Source organism: Cervus elaphus, chromosome 12 (genome assembly GCF_910594005.1).
Source record: "Cervus elaphus chromosome 12, mCerEla1.1, whole genome shotgun sequence".
Classification (NCBI taxonomy): Eukaryota; Metazoa; Chordata; class Mammalia; order Artiodactyla; family Cervidae; genus Cervus; species Cervus elaphus.
Genome location: NC_057826.1, coordinates 85367287 through 85379800, shown reverse-complemented (window position 1 = coordinate 85379800; position 12514 = coordinate 85367287). Strand labels below are relative to the sequence as shown.

At 46.9% G+C, this 12514-nt stretch overlaps 1 non-coding gene across 1 annotated transcript; it reads right to left on the bottom strand.

The window, feature by feature from the left end:
• Nucleotides 1-3228: 3228 nt before the first annotated feature.
• On the bottom strand, nucleotides 3229-3335 carry LOC122706088. Its single transcript, XR_006344328.1, has one exon. It is a non-coding gene; the product is annotated as a U6 spliceosomal RNA (small nuclear RNA).
• Nucleotides 3336-12514: the final 9179 nt, after the last annotated feature.

Here is a 12514-nt window from a genome sequence, read left to right as displayed (position 1 = left end):
ACCCTCCAGGGAGCGGGAACGTTTTTATGCGTGGAACCAACCGGGTCAGAAACCGAGGTCCAAGAGAGGAAGAGACGTGGGTCCCTAGCGCGTTCTAGGGGCGAGCGGAGCTAGGACCCGGCGAGGAGCGCGGGTTGGAAGAGTTCGCGCGCCTTTCCCTCTGGACGGAACAGCTTCTTAGGAAACAGCACTTTCCTTCTCTGTGAAATGGGGTCAACACTTACTACCTACGTAGGAAGTTATTCTTTGGCTGTGCCCCACACAGAGGAACCTGGTAAATATTCCACCTTTCCTTTTCGAATTTCCCAAAGTGGGGGAAAGAGCCGCAGGCAGTTGAGGCCAGCCGGAAAGGGCGCAGCATCTGGACCGGATTCTCTGTGGATTGGAGGTGTAGGCGGATACGACCTAGAAAGAGCTCACAAAAACCCTCCTGGGCTCCGATTCCCTTCAGAAGTGGTTTGTTCCCCCCACATGTTAATAACCAAGCGATTGGTATGGATGTAATTATCAATAATTATACGAATTATTGCTGATTGCGGGGCTCGTAGCTACTTTAATTAGTTTACCAGATTCTAATTAAGTTAAATGAAACATTAATAGGGAAAATATGCTTTAAAAAAAAAAAAAAATCCCGATTTTTAATGTCTTTTTCTCGCCACAACGTTGCCACCTTGCGACACACTTTAGGCATTACAGCCAGCGTCCGGAGGCCCCAGACTAGGGAGCCGTGTCTTAGGGAGAAAAAGTGGGGCTTGGGGAATGGGGAGCTTTCGTATTGTTTGTTCCTCACCTCGGCCTCCGGCAGTACCCAAGAAGGTCGGGCTTTAGAGTCTGAGGTTTGGGGGTGGGGAACCAGGCAAACATGCCTCTTGGAGCTCCCACTCCTTTTTCAGCCGAGGAAGGCTCTAGGGATGCGCCTCCAGACAAGTAGTGTCTGTATTCGTCTGTCCCAGCAAATCCAGGGTGATAAACTGAGGGAAGCTGGAGGAGCAGGTGGAGACAGCATCAAGCTACTTGGTTTTTCACTCCCCTGGGAGAAACCAGTAGGTAGCCCCCCCACCTTAATCCTCTGAAATTTGAGGTAACCCCTCAGCAAAACACACCTGGAAGATTTCTGGATTCCCGGGAGTAATCTCTGTGTTCCTGTGGCACTTGGTTAAGGAAGCTAATAGGGTGCTTGCCTCCCTGAGTTATCCTTGTGTGTTTGTGTTTCCCATAGAACTGTAAATGCCCTGGCCATCACAGCCACATCTTGCCTTTTCTTGTGATCTACAACAGGGACCAATGCATCACAGGTACTCAACAGATGCCCAGATGAATGGGGTCAACTTTGGGGTTCATCTGGATGCTGGAAATGTCTGAGGGAAGGAATCCTTAGGTGCTTCTGGACCACAGCTAGTGGGAAGCAGCTAAGCTCGTTTGCATAGCTAATTAAACAGGCTTACTGCTCAGATCTTTTGTCCATAGGATTAGTTTGGGGGGAGGGGGCAAGGGTCAGGTAAGGGATGGTCAACCTAGAACAGGAAAGTTTTTTCCTCTTGCAATTGCATCCCAAAGAGGGTGCTCCTTCACTCCCTCTAATTTTGCAAAGTTACTGGGCACATACCTGTCCACGCATTCCCAGCTACCCTGATCTAAAGTTGAGCCTTGATCCTTTGCAAAAAAATGTGACTCCTGTCCTTGAGTTCAGAACACCAAAAAAAGCAGAAGTGGACCTGCACACTCTTTGCATTAATTCTAAACAGCCTTTTCTCCCTCTGTACACTCCCAGAGGGAAACATAGTGTTTGCTTAAGAGCACAAACTCTACAGCCAGATTTCCTGGGTCTCGGTCCCTTCTCTGCCACTGACTGGTTGTGTGACATTTGTAGGGCAAGCAGTTGAATATCTCTGTTCCTCAGCTTCCTCATCTATAACACGATGGGGGAAAGAATACCTACTTCATAGAACTGCAGAGCTGCAGAAGTCAGCTAGGTCTTTGGCTTTTATAGCACTAGGAATTGCTCCTGTCTTTCCTAATTTTTACTCTGAAACAGGGTTATGCCACAAAGAAGGACAAAGAATGACCAGTTTCTCTAGAAAGAGAGAGAGCCAAACCAATAGTAGTCATTTTCTTGTTAGATATTCCAGAAAGGGGCCTTTAAACTACTCACCCAGTGACCCAAGTGGCCTCCAAAGGAAGCAAGTATCTTAGGGGGAAGAAACGAAAACCAAAGATTGTCCTCTAACTCCATGCACTGGAGGCCGTGAGGTCCCACGGATGCCTATTCTCGGCTGTTTCCTGGAAAGGATCATTTTGCCTCCACTGAAGAGAACAGAAATGGATCCTGGATAGTACACTGCTCTGCAGCTCTGAGCACCCGCCGCCGATTGGGGCGGCTCTGAGGCCCGGCGACCATCCCTGTGCCTTGACTGAGGCGAGCGCAGAGCCTGGGAGCCCCGGGGCCGCGGGACGCAAGCCGGCCTGGCTCGCAGCGGCTGCAGAGACCGCCAGGCGGACTACACGCGTGCTCAGGCACCAGCAAGGCGTATGCACCCACATTTTTCTCCTGGAAAGAAATTGATATATCTGAACTTTGTTGGCATTTTTCCCCTTCTCATTCTTATTATTAGGACTGTGCCTTTTGCCATTGAATTACCTGGGGGCAGGGCTTTTCAGGATTTGCGCAGCTTTGTTTCAGCTGCTTAACATGATCATGCCCAGGTGGCTTTACCTCAGCATCTCCTATGAAATAGTGGCAGTAACACCCACGAGACAGGGCTGTCAGGAATATTAAAATGAGAGATCGGTGAAGGCCTTGGCACATAGGAGATGCTCAATAAGGAGTGAGTGTTGTTATTATTATTATTTTAAGATTCAGAGGTAGCATGAGTCAGTCTTGTTCCAAGTTCCTGGTATAGTACAACTTAAGTTTATGGTGGCACTAAGGCCCTGTTATGCTTTGGTCCTGAAAAGGACCAACTTTGGCAAGGCCATTTCCTTAAGGGTAAGGTACAGTAGAACTCAGGATAATGCAGAGGGAAGCGGAGGCAAGATTTGCAAGGTTGAAGACTGGGGCCCAAGGCCCAGGTGTGAAAAGCACAGCAAGTGATCAGTCTGATTGCCCACACTTACTTTTACTTCATCTCCAGGGACTATAGCTTCTTTTATGTCAAACAAAAAGCAGAAACTCTAGGCGAGAAGCGTTCGCATCAAGGTGCGAGATGTGCAGACGGTACACTCGTGGACAAAAATATGGAACGCTTCACGAATTTGCGTGTCATCCTTGCGCAGGGGCCATGCTAATCTTCTCTGTATCGTTCCAATTTTAGTATATGTGCTGCCGAAGCGAGCACGATACAGGGCTTCTCTCAGGAAGTATATAAAGCTAAGAATAGAAAAAGTTTTATGGTTATGGTGACTAAATTTTAATCCTTCTTTAGGCTTCAAAGTACATAATAAATTATGTCCTTTCGTACCACACATACTTTCATCATATCGTTTGATTATGACCGAGTTTAATAGTCTCTATAGCCTTATTGCATCGTATATGCAAATGAGGGGAACCATGGGAAATTGGCCCTCGGCCCGCCCGACCTCGGCGCGCCTAGCGGACTGCGCCGGCAGACAAGCTCGGTCACGTGGTGCGCGTTGCTCACGCGCCTCTTGCGCTCCAGCCCGACTGAATGCCCAAGGGTAGGTCGCAGCGCTTGGCGGAGGGGAACGCTGCAGCGCAGTGATCCCCGCAACTACTCGTGGCGGCGAGTGCCTCGCGAGAATGCTTTATTGGGACGAGACGTCATGGTGCCAAAGAGATCCCCCCAGAAGTGCGGTCCGGGACTCCGAACCGTTTGCGAACCGATGGTCGCGTTGGGACTAGTGACCCCGCGAGTGCTGGAGCCACCGACAGGGAACCGGCAGGGACTGGGCGCGGGAAGCTGTGTGCTGCGCGGCTGGGGCTGGGCGCCAGCTCAGGAAGGATCCGAGTGCGCCGCTGCTTGCCTGGGTGCTCTCAGGACCAGCGCGCTGCGCTTGAAGCCGAGGGAAAGAGGGATTGGGGGGAGGGGTCCTCTTTGGGGCCCAGACTTTGCATAGAGTGGCTCGAGGGTGGTGGCGGTCTGGGAAATATCACCACCCTTTGATCCAGTCCGGGGCCCGGCACTGAATCTGATTGATCAGTCCCACCCCCACCCCCCGCCAGTTTGTAGGTTAGAAAACTGATTCTCTAGTTGGTTACATTATCAAGGCCAAAATTATCCTGCCAGTGGTGAGAGAACTGGGGATTTGGATGCAAATCTGGTTTCAAAGACTGATCTTTTCCTCTTCACTGTGTAACTCAAGAGAAAATATTCGGGACCAGGAGTGTAGTCTGCCCTTTTCCTCTTAAACGATGCTCCCAAGGCCTTATCAGCTCAGGTTTTCCTCCCTGCCTTCATTTCCACCAAATATTGAGTATCCATGACGTGAGCACCGGGGCTGCAGGGGGCATGATGCTTCCGTTTCAGCCTGGGGAGAGCATTTTTCGTGCTGAGAGAGATGGGAAAGAACATGCGGGGATACAGTGTGGCTGGGGATGGAGGCCACGTGCGTGGGTGGGCAGGAGGGAGGTGACAAGTCGAGCAGTCACTTGATGATAGGGATGCAGCCCTGAGCGGACAGGACGCAGAGTCCAGGCAGAGGAACACTCGAGTCACCTGAGTCGGTTTACCCATCTGGGCCAGTCGTCCAGAGGAGGCCACTGTGGAGGTGTCAATAGTCGGTGCTCCACGTGGAGCTCTGGCAACTCACTGTGAGCCTGACTCAGCTCCAGCGGGGGAGCGCCTGGCCTGGCCTCTGGGGACTTCGGAGCCCCTCCCCCCCACCAAGTGTTCGGTGAAATGGGAATCAGGTGCAGGCAGCCCAACTTCTCATCTGACCTCTCTCTAAATAAGCAGTAAGCAAACAGAAACCTCAGAATGCTAATATGGCCTTTATTGAGCGAAAAGAGCTAATTTGGGCAATGATGTTTCCTTCAGACTTACAAATGGGAATTGCAAATAACCAAAAAGCGTGTTAGCATTGATGGGAGATGATGCTAATCTTCAATTAGCAGCCACGTTTTTCTTCATTTATTTAAAGTGAGAGCCTTTTGGACACAGTCGATGCACACACGTGTCACGGTGACAGGTACCTCTCATGGGTTCATAACTGCCTTATTGCGGAAACCAGCAGGAGATGGACCAGGCTGATGGACCAAGTTGTTCACTGTTTCTGGCTTTATGAGCTTGTGTTATTTTGAGCCAGAGGTGGGTTTTTGTTTGTTCTGTTTGTTTTTTCTTGTTGAGCAGCTGTGGTACAGAGGACAGAGATCTGAATTTTAGTTCCCATTCCTCCCTGAACCTGTCTTGGCGATCTTGGCCAACTTTCTGGACCTACCTCTCTGATTCAGTTTTAACTTCTGCCAAGTGAGGAAAGTGCTCTAGAGACTAACATTTCTGTCTGCTTTTACCTGCTGTGGTTTTTGTAACCAGGCGATTGAAGAATTTTTCAAGACTAATTGGCAAGATGTTAAAATTCAACACTAGTTTTGATTTCTGTTTTAGGGGCATGGAAGATCCTGGAAACAGTCCACAGGGGCTCATGTGGATCTAGGGTCTGGGACCTGCTGAACCAGAAACCAGTTGCCCCTGCTCTGGCCAGGAAGGCCCAGCAAGGAAAGAGAGGGAGGGTGGGGGAGGATGAGAGGTTTCCCCTCTTTTCTTTAAGCAACTGTGGAGACTGTTTCTTAGACACACCCACACAAACTCACATCCACATTCACACCCACACTGACACACCCACACCCCTACCTCTGTTCATTCCAGGCAAGAATACTGGAGTGGATTGCCATTCGGTTCTCCAGGGGATCTTCATTCATTACCCAGAGATAAAACCCACATCTTCTGAATTGTAGGCCGATTCTTTACCATCTGAGCCACCAGTGGAATTTTTTGTTTTGTTTTTGTTTTTTCCTCCTTTACTGAGTTACTGTGGGCACTGTTTTTACCAAAGGTCTTCGAAATGGCAACCCACTCCAGTACTCTTGCCTGGAAAATCCCATGGACGGAGGAGCCTGGGAGGTTACAGTCCATGGGATCCCGAAGAGTCGGACACGACTGAGAGACTTCACTTTCAATCCTTTGGCTTTGAGTTACCAGAGGCCCTGATTCAAGTGTAGTTACATTACTTGGAAAGGACAGCATTGCATAGACTCATTAACTCCTGTTCACTCAGCTTGGCATGAGTCCTTGCCCTTTCAGGTCACCATAGGACCCTCTGATGTGTTATTTTATTTTAATATCTCTGAGAGATAAGCACAGGGAGTTTATATTCCTGTTTTGCTGATGGCAAAAACCTATGTCTGGAGAGGTAAAGGGACGCAACTAGTCCACGACACTGGAATTTGCTCTCAGATCTCTTACTCCAAGGGCTAACTGCACCTAGAAGGAATATGGGAATGCAGTTTGAAGGGTTCTAGGAAGCTCTCTCTCAAATCTCTTTCTTTGCTGCCTTAAATTCTGCCATTGACACATCATTATTTTGAGCTGTTGCTCTATATTTATACACACACACACACATTTTGGTTTGGCTGTGGTGGGTCTTCATTGCTGTGTGGGTTTTCTGTAGTGGCGGTGAGCAGGAGCTACTCTTCATTGTGGTGGTGGGCTTCTTGTTACGGGTGCTTGCTTTGTTGCTCTAGGCCTGTGGGCTTCAGTAGTTGTGCTGCATGGGGTTTAGTTGCTCCGTGGCATGTGGGATCTTCCCACACCAGGGACTGAACCTGTGTCCTCTGCCTTGGCAAGTGGATTCTTAGCCACTGGACCACCAGGGAAGCCCAAGCTGTTGCTAAGCCTTAAGGCTTAAGCTTAAGGCTTCACTGTGATTTTTGTAGGCTCTGAAAGAAGGTTCAAAAAGAATCGCCAAGTGCAAGTACAAAGTCAGCCAGCTTCTCTGTGTCTCTGTCAGATTCTCTATGTGTGGATACAGATGGGGGGAGGAATGATACTTCCTCCAAATCCGCCCTGCACCGGAGTCCTGACATTACTCTCCCCTGGGTTATTCTGACAACAGCTGTGGAGCAGGGGGATAACGGCAATGGCTGTGAGCCAAGAAGGGTCATTGTGATGTCCTAGGAATGAATCTCAGCTCCCTCATCTCTAAAATGGAAGGAATGATTTCCCTGCTTGCTTTGCTGGGTTATGAGGTTCAGTGAGAAATCCCATTGTAAAGTGCTGTTTGGGAAAAGGTGGGAGTGTGTTCTGGTCAGACACCCATTTGAGCTCCAGGCAGTTAAATGCTTCCCTTACCTGGTGAGCGAGGCATTTGTACATAAGGAACAGACCTACAAAATATGAGCGCCAAGATGAACCATCACATTGTATTAATATTTTCACACCACTTAACTCTCATTAAAATGTACTTTGCTGAATTTAATATGTGATTTCAAATGACACAACATATTAAGTGCTTAATATACTAGAAATTATGAAACTATTATAGTTGATGCCATATGAAATAATTAGATTGAATTAAACTTTAGCAGCCAAGTAAAGGAAAGACTTCAACTTATAACATCTTAAAGTAGCTAATCCACTGCTGTAATCCCCAAAATGAACATCCAGAAATTAGGATTTTTAAGTAAAAATGGAAACTTAATCTGTACTTACACCCAGCTCTTTCAGGCTTTGGTGATGAGAAGTATTGTTGCCTTTGGGAGATGAGAGACCCTGGGACCCATGCCAGGCCTCTTGCCCTGGGGCCTGGCTTGGGGGTTACTCAGATGGCTGGAATAAGGCTTTCTGCTGAAGTGGCAGATGGGTCTTTGACCCTTAGCCAGTTAAGTTAAAAATAAAAACAAACCAGGACTTCCCTAGTGGTCCAGTGGTTAAGACTTCCCCTTCCGATGGCAGAGGGTGTGTGTCCGATCTCTGGTCAGGGAGTCAAGACCCCAGATGCCTCCTGGCCAAAACATAAAACAGAAGCAGTATTGTAACAAATTCAGTAAAGAGGTAAAAAAATAAAAAAAAACAAAACAAAGCCACAAATCCACTTTACTGAACATTGATTGAGTGCTTCCTTTATGCTGGCAATTATGTGTTTTCTCATTTCATCCTCACAGTACACCCGCGGGATAAGCCACCATTTTCGGATGAGGAAACTGAGGCTCAGAAAGATTCAGTGAATCATGTGAAGCTTCACAGTCAGAATCCACAGTGTTTGCTCCTACATCCCATGCAACCTCCTCGTGATTGTGTGTTTGTGGGTGTATGTGTGGGTATGCACACTACTTCCCATTTCAGTAATGGCTCCCTGACCAAATGCATTAACCTGCTATCCAACAGTGACCCATGGCTTTATCCCATTACAGTCACGGAGGGCCAGGGCCGTGACTTGAGAGCCTCACTTTGAACAGGAAGGACACAGCCTGGCTAACTCACACACGAAGTTCTCTGTGAATATTAGCTGCATTCAAAAAGAATGAATTCAGGACTTCCTGGCTGTCCAGCGGTTAACACGTCACTTCCACTTCGGTGGGGGCTGGTTCGATCCCTGGTTGAGGAACTAAGATCCTGAATGCCCAGAGATACAGCCAAAAAAATAAATAGAGAATGAATTCATTACCTCCTGAGTATCCTAACATTTACTTACATGTAGCTGTCATAAACAAGACAGCTTCTTAGAGAGGAAGAAATACTTCCTATCACAGGGAGTACCTAATTTTATAACCACTTAAGATAGTGGATCTCAATACTCATATCAGCATGAAAATACTGATCTAATCGGCTATTTGAAAAATGTAAAGTTGACTGTGGATATCTAAATATGTTAAAATTTATTGACCAGAAAAATGATTTTAATGGAAGCAGGAAAAGTTAACTCCAGCCAACAGATGTTTATAATTAACTGAAAATATGTATTTTCCATTAAGTATCAAGATTTAGCTGTGCCTCAGCTAAGAGGGAACCAGATAACAATGGCTTTAAAGTGACAGAGGTTAATTTCTCTGTTGCATAAAACAAGTTGTCTTTCAAGGTCTTATCGGATGTCTCCTCTCTGTCACAGAGCCAGGTAAGTTCTTTTATCCTTTAAGGCAAAAACTCATGGTCTAAGATGGCTGTAGGTGGTCCAAATTCCAGGTGTCAGGAAGGCGTCAAAGAGTGCATTTTACTTCCTTGAATAAAATCTGCAACTAAGAAAGAGAAAGAGAATGACAACGAATGGGCAAATAGCAGGCACTGGCATATGACCTGGCACTCAGAGGCTGGTCAGTAGTTGTTACTTTTCCTTTCTGCAGTAGTTTCCCTGGTGGCTCAGACAGTAAAGAATCTGCCTACAATGCAGGAGACCCGGGTTTGATCCCTGGGTAGGAGGATCCCATGGAGAAGGGAATGGCAACCCACTCCAGTATTCTTGTCTGGAGAATTCCATGGACAGAGGAGCCTGGCATCCTGCAGTCCTTGGGGTCTCAGAGTTGGACGCGACTGATTGACTAACACTTTCACTTTCCTTTCTGCAGAGCATCAAGAAGGGGAAGGAAGTAATATTCACTAACAGCATATGGGGTTCCTGGGATCATGCTGGGCATTGCACCTGATGCCCTTCAGTGACCTTGTCCTGTGTAGGTGGCATACAGCAGGTCAGACAGGAGGGGCTGCTGTGACTTGGGGTGGGACTCGACCCACATGTGGAGGTGGGAAGTTGAAGTGGGAGTGTTGGCATGTTTGCCTAAGAAGCCCAGGGGCTTCTGGGAAGAAAGAGATTAAACCTCCAATACTTTTTCTCTGAGATTCAAGTTATTAAAAAAGTTTCAGGATGGATCTGATGGTACCAGCCAAGGTCCAGTAGCAGGAAGGTTAACACTATGCCCTTAAATGATAATAAAATTGCTCTGAGTGTATAGAGTGGAGTGATTCAAAGGTTAAAAAGAGAACTTAATAGAAAAGTGGGCAAAAGTCTTGAACAGGCACTTTACAAAATGGCAGCTCTAGATGGTTCGTGTGAAAATGTGCTCAATGCCATCAGCCATTAAGGAAATGCAAAATAAACTACCTCACAATTAACCCTGGCAGGTCTGCTAATACCAAGTGCTGGTGAGGAGTAGAGCCATGGAGATGTGAGACTCTATGGCTGGGGTAAGAAGAAATTGGTGTAGCCACTTTGGAAAACTCTCTACATCCCTTGTAAAATTGAAGATAGGGACTTTCCTGGTAGCCCAGTGGCTAAGACTCCATGCTCCCAATGCAGGGGGCCCAGATTTGATCCCTGGTCAGGGAACTAGATCCCACATACCGTAACAAAGACCAAAGATCCCATGAGCCACATCTAAGACCTAGCACAGCCAAATCAATTTAAAAAATAAAAGAATAAAGTTGAAGATAAACTCATCCCGTGAGTCAGTTGATCCACTTCTAGTTACAAACCCTAAAGAAATTCATGCACACCTGCACCAAGTTACAGGTAAAAGAAAATTCAAAGCAGTGTCATTTGTAATGGCCTCCAAACTGGAAACAACTCGAGTGCCCATCAACAGCAGAATGGATAAATACATCATGATTTACATACAACAGATGACCACACCATAATGAAAATGAGTGAACCATAGTTACATCCAGTGTTAGGTTCAGTGGTATCTCCCCCATCTATATTCATAGGTTAAAGCCCTAACCCCCATACTTCAGTGTGACTATATTTAGTTACGTAGTCAATTAAGTTCAAATGAGGTCATATGGGCCAGCGTGCATCCAATACAGCTGATGTCCTTATAGAATGAGGCTATCTGGACATAGACACATACAGAGGGAAGATGAAATGAAGACAGAGGGAGAAGACAGCCAGCTATCAATAAGCCAAGAAGAGATCTGGAACAGAGCCTTCCCTCACAGCCCTCAGAAGGAAGTAACCTTGCTGACAACTTGATCTCAGACTTCTAGCCTCTTCAACTAGGAGAAAATAAATTTCTTTTGTTTAAGCCAGCCAGCCAGCCTGTAGTTCTTTGTTATGGGAGACCTAATAAACAAATATACTTGGCAACATGGATGAATCTTGTGAACGTGATATTGAGTGAAAGAAGTAAGACAAGAATATATACAAAATTATATTAATACTATTTCAATGGAGTTCAAAATTAGGCAAAACTGTACTGTTTAGGAATACAAATATAGATTGTACGAAATGATAAGACAAGGAAGGGGTTACTGTGAATGATAAGAACATGGAAAGGAACACATGAAGTCTTCTGGGATGGTGGCTAAAATATCTTGTTCTCTTGGGCACCGGTTAAAGTGTTCTTTCTAAAATTATTCACTGAATTGAAACTTTGTTTATAATAGACTTCCCAGTGTTGTTTTTTTTTTTTTTTTTATAATAAAATGTTGTAAAAGCAGGAAGGAGAAGGAGGTAGGAAGGAGGAGGAGGGAAGAGAGGGCAAGAAGAACCCATGGGCCGACATCTCACCAAGTGCATTTGCCTAAGGGTCTGTCACCACAGCTGTCTGTGAATGGAGAGTCTGAGGGTCAGGGGCTGCTTCTGAATTCATCACCAGAGTCTAGAATCTCACACCCTTCCCAAGAGGAGTCTTAGGAGCTTTGTAACCTAGGGAAAGCCACTGCACTTCTCTGAGGTTTGTTTCTTTTTCAGCCTCCCAGCACTGGCATGTGGGATCTTAGTTCCCAGGCAGGGACAGGGTCCACACCCCACATGGGAAGCATGGAGTCTTAACCACTGAACCACCAGGGAAGGCATCTGAGGTTTGTTTCTTCATCTTTAGGCTGCGGAAGCCTCACTAAAATGCTGTAAGGCTCTTCTCTTGCTAAGTCGGGTCTCTGCTCAGATGCCACCTCTTCCGGGAGGCCTTTCCTGACCACTTCTTGACAGTGACACTTCCTTTTATTCTTTTCCCCTTTATTTTTCTTCATAGTACTTAATACTGATGATAGGTATATATCACTGAAATTATGTCAAATATTTGTTTCTTTGTTCACCAGGAGTATCTTTGTCTTGTTTATCACCGTATCCCCAGTGCCTAAAACAGTGTGTGGCACAGAATAGGTGCTCAGTAAGTATTTGCAGAATAACAAACACTAGCTAAGACAATGCTCTTAGTGCCTGCCCCATGACGCTGTCAATAAATGCTGGGCTCTGCTTCTCCTCCTTTAGCTGAGACTCTCACCCATGTTTCCTGGGGCTGGACTCAACCAGCTCCCTGTCTCATTCCGGCCTCCTCTCCAACCAGTGACTGAGAAAAGACCCAAAACTCCTCTCCTGACTGTTAGCAACATTTCATCTTAGGTAACGTCAGAAACCTCGAATGCTCAGGGCAGGGGTCTCCTGTACGTTGATACCTCATCCTGGGTCACCGCTTTCCCCTGAGCCCGATGCGGTCCATTTCATCTGCCCCCTCCCCACACCTCTTCTGCGGGTCCCAGCTGGAGGCGGGGCCTGGGCGGTGGGCTGACCTTCCCCTCCAAGGGGCTCAGCTGTCCCAGGATGACCAGGCTCTGAATACTGATCGCACTTG